Below are 4,897 nucleotides of genomic sequence, written 5' to 3'. Positions count from 1 at the left end.
TCATTCCACGAGACTGACTCACGGACCATCAATGGATCTATGGTCCGTGAGTCTCTTCCGTCAGCCAGTACTTAGAAAATATATCAACTTCAAAATATCAGCTTCCCTGAAGCAAACGTCGGAACTACAGTACGGACCATAGATCAATCTACGATCCGTCAATCCCCTTCCGTAGCTCCACACTTAGAATCTTTAAAAATCAGGTACTGGAACCCTAGCAGTCTCAATCTACGGATCAACAGTACGGTCCGTAGATCAATCTACGGACCGTCAATGGTCATCGTGGTTCCACACTTGGTCAGATTTCCCTGATTTGTCTTCCATGCCTTTTCTTCTGATCTACGACCACCATTTACGAAGAGTCAATGGAGCTTCGGTCCGTAGATTCCCTTTTCTGCACTTCTTCCATCTATCTCTTTAATTTCGCGCCTGAACATCTTTCCTACAAAATATGATAAAAACACATAAACACCAATACAAAAAGGCCCTAGACACACACAACTTGTAAGTGAAATGTATTAGAAACACCGTAAACTCACGGTATATCATGCATCGATCCATAAAACCAGTGATTCACCGACCGTGAAAGGTTGATGCATTCGAGTTCACCAAGTGAGGTTCCAATAGCTGAAGCGTGGAGTATCATAAGACGAGCTAAGGAGAGAAGGGCGATTCACCGAACAGGTTTGTCAATCCCGACTAATGTCGCCAACTCAGTCGCGAAATGGATTTTGTCTTAAATTTTGGAAAAGTAAAAATAGCCCAAAGGATACAGATTTTGGCGAGTTCCATTTTTAGAGAGTTGAAAAAGTTCTTTTGAGAGAGTCTAAGAACATTTTGCCTTTGAAGAACACTTTTCTAGCTTTTGGGGTCTTATAATTTGATTTTGAATTTGAAAAATTGAAGTTTAATCCAAAGTGGGTTTATTCTTAATTTCTTAATTTTATGTTACCCATGGTTACTTCCATGGAAGGTATACTTTGTTTACTTTTTTTTATTGGTGGCTAAAACCCCAAGATCTAGGGGTGCTCAAATTGGGTTGAGTGTTGATTTAATGTCGTGTGTATTGTGCTACACTCTAGTTTCTTGTTGTTCATACATGAATTTAGTGTAATTACCATGGGGTTAACTCAAGGGTTAAGGTTACAAACTTAATTCCTATTTCTGATCTCTTATTGATGCTCGAAAGAGATTGCTTGGAGTATGTAATTAGTTCAATACTAGCAATTTAGGTTTGATTTATGTAAGTTGTTTGAAAGAGAGGTTATGGTTCGGATTTTTTTCCTGTTCGTGAAAGAGAGAATAGAGTAAGGTATTGTATTGTTTAGGATTAGCATGTAGATGAGACCAAAAGAAGATTCTATGCATAGATATTTAGATTTCGAATGATGATTTGTGTAAATGAAGATGACTTAGCCTATTCATGAATGTTCATCACTAAAGAGCTACACAATTACCCATATGTGATATCGATTTCCAATACCCACACCCCTAGATTGCTTGTTAACTCTATTTTTCGTCTAATATTTAGTTTGATTGCAGTAGTTGATAATCAAAGCTTTATATTAAGTATCATCCACCCAATTGTTCTTAATATTACAGTTGAGCTAAATTAAAATCCAAATTTCATGGTAAGGAATTCTCTACGATATACCATTACCTATGGGATTAGACCTTGACTCTTCATTAGGTTTTTATTGAGTACGATCTCCCACTCATGTAATTGGTTTTTCAGGGTGATTTGAGTGTTATAAAAAATGGCCCCGCTATTAGAGAGTGATAGTTGAGAATTCTAATTGAGTAATTAGATATTAATTTTGTTTATTTGTAGTAGATTTGTTGTTTGATGTTGTTGTTGGCTGATTTGTAGGTTAACAAAATGAGCGACCATGGAAGTGGCAATGATAGTGACTATGATCAAAACAACAACATGGGTGATTTAAATGACATATACTTTAATGTCATTCAAACGATAGGAGCAGTCCGGATACCTCCCACAACGAGGAGGATTGTGTTTCACATCACATGAACTATGGTATAATTGCTCTAGATAAATGTAATATTTAGGGGTCTAGCTCATGACGATCCCATGAACACCTTAGAAATTTCAAGCAGGTATGTTGACCATTTGTATTCAAGAATATCTCCCAAGAATCCGTAAGGCTGATGTTTGTAACACCACGAACTTGAGAAAATAGAAAATACAGCTCTCTAGAATCTGGTGTCAGAACCAACAGAAACCACCCACGGACCGTAGGTAGAACCATAGACCGTAGGTGGGGTCCAGTGGTTCAATCCCAAACTTAGGAGAATTTCTGAATCTAAAGATGACACCCATGGCCGTGAACCACGATCCGTTGATTGAATCACGGACTATAGGATGATTTTGTCGTTGGGGTCCAGAGTTTTATGGTCTCTGATCGCACCCACGATCGACTAGTACGGTCCGTGATTGGACCCTAGGTGAGGGTCAACGGCCAATTAGAGGAAAATTGTTGTTGGGTCAACTTCAAACGGTCATATCTTTTAGGAAATAATAAATTAGGTAGCACATGACCTATCAAATAAATGACAATTGAATACTCTTTCCAACGCCACTGATTTTGCTAAAATCCTATCTCCGAGTAAAAAGTTATGTCTGTTTTAGTGAAACCCTGTCGCGTAGATCTTGACCGATGACTCCTACCGATGGTTGGTAGGTCAACCAATGGCCCTTCAGTCTTGTAGTAGGTGGCACTTGTCAGATTTAATTCAGGGTCGTTTTGGTCCTTTCCCCTATGCGTTGGGCACTTAAACTACGTCGTTTGATTCCTAAACTACGTCGTTTTACTCAGTTTCAGCATAATAACTTAGTAAGACATACCCAAAACTTTTATTCACAAAACATAATCCAAACTTAGAGCAAAAATGAGAAGAAAAAGCGAAAGTTTTCCAAGATCAATCAGAAGGTTTGCCTCAGGTTTCCGCCCCGAAATCAAAGGAGTTCTTCGTAGATTTCGTCACTAGGTAGGTCGGAATTCACTAGTGGATTCCTTTCATCCACAAGGTCCATAGAATTTAGTCAGATTCTTGATTCGATATATCATTCTTAGACATAGGGTTTCTAAAATCTTAGATATTAGTTGTGATTTAGTTATTATAGTGTTCTTACTTATATTATCATGTTTTCGTGAAATGTTGCTTAGTTCCTTGCATGAAACTCAGAACCCTAGATGAGTAGATTCTCTTAGTTCATAAATAACACTTGCTAGGTCAGTTAAAAATATATACATGCTCTAGTTTTTGAATGTTACATTGTCAGTTCCTAAATGTTGCATTCTCAGATTTGCATGTCAGAACATTGAGTTATCCAGTATTTTGGTTATGTTATGTCATATACCTTTCCATTTGGGAGTAGGCTTAGCACCGAGTTTAACTAGGGTTCAGTGTACCCTCATAGTCCCAAAACTACATGCCCCCGTAGGTTTATAAGTCTCCTCTGTGGGCATCAGATTTAATGATCCTGTCCGTCATGCCTCTACAAGAAAATGCTCTTAATGCTACAAACACATTGTAGCTAAATATGAAATTTTCCGTAGCTAAACATTTTAGCCATAAAATATTTTTTTGTAGCACTCGTGGCAAGATGTAGGGTGGCTAAAAGTTAGCCACAGACTTTACATGGTCCGTGGCCAAGGACTAATACTTATAGCTACAAAAACAATTGTCTTGTAGCTATGATAGTAAAAAAAAATTGCTACGAAATATTTACTTGTAGCAAATAATTTTACTCTTTTGTCACAACAAATTAAATCTATAGAAATTTTTATATTGTAGACACAATGCACTTGATTTATTTGTTATGAAAATTTAAAATTTGTGGCTATTTCATATTTTTAATCTTGTCGCAATAATACTTGTATTTAGCTACAAACTAGAAAATCTATAGCTATAAAATCAAAGTATTTGCCACAAATATTTTTTTCACCAAGCTAAGAACTCATACTCTTTGCCATAACATACATAAATTATAGCTAATAGTTTTAATTTGCTAAGACAAGAAAAAATGTATTGCCTATTTTTTATAATTACATGTAGATTTAGCTATAACCATCAAAATTCATTGCTACAAATTTAAAATTACTGCCATAAGCATTAATAATCACAAGAATTTTTATAATATAGCTAAAAAGTAGATTTCAAACAATTTCATTACCACAAATGAAAGGATTTTCCACAAGCTTTGTTAGTAAAAAAAAAGCTACATAATATAAACCCAAATACATTTTTGAGATTTCAAAATAATTCTCAAATTACATATAATTACAGTTTACAATTTTGAGAATAGTCACAATATACAATTCTTGTAAGAAGTCATCTTGTTTGAGTCCAAAGCAACATAATTTTCCCCTATCTCTCCAATCTCCTTCCATAATCTTCAATTGTACATTAGCTTGATAACATCGGTCCCAATTCGCCATTTATATGCTCATATTCCATAAATATGCCTATCAATAACGGTAAAGTATTATAGCACCAAAAAAATAATTATTTAAAATTTCAAGGAGAAAAAAATATGTCTTGAATAATTTTTTTTTACAAAAATGTTTAGCAAATGAAAACAAAAAAAAAAAAAAGTAAACAAAGAATTAATCCAACCAATAACTTCTAAACTTCTTAAAACTACGGTAGGATTCCTACTACTTAAAATTTATTCATTTGGTGACCTCAATGATGAATCTTTACCATCTTAATGAATGGACAAATGGAGCTAAACGTGTAACTTGACGGAGAATTTTTGGAAGATTAAAACTGCACCATTTTATTAAGGAGGAGGACTATTAGTGCTCCCTATAAAAGGATGAGGATCATTTTGAGTCTTAAGGCAAAGATAAGGGACAATTTTGGTCCTTTTCTC

Source organism: Solanum tuberosum, unplaced genomic scaffold, assembly GCF_000226075.1.
Source record: "Solanum tuberosum cultivar DM 1-3 516 R44 unplaced genomic scaffold, SolTub_3.0 scf00022, whole genome shotgun sequence".
NCBI lineage: Eukaryota > Viridiplantae > Streptophyta > Magnoliopsida > Solanales > Solanaceae > Solanum > Solanum tuberosum.
This window is presented reverse-complemented; position numbering follows the sequence as displayed.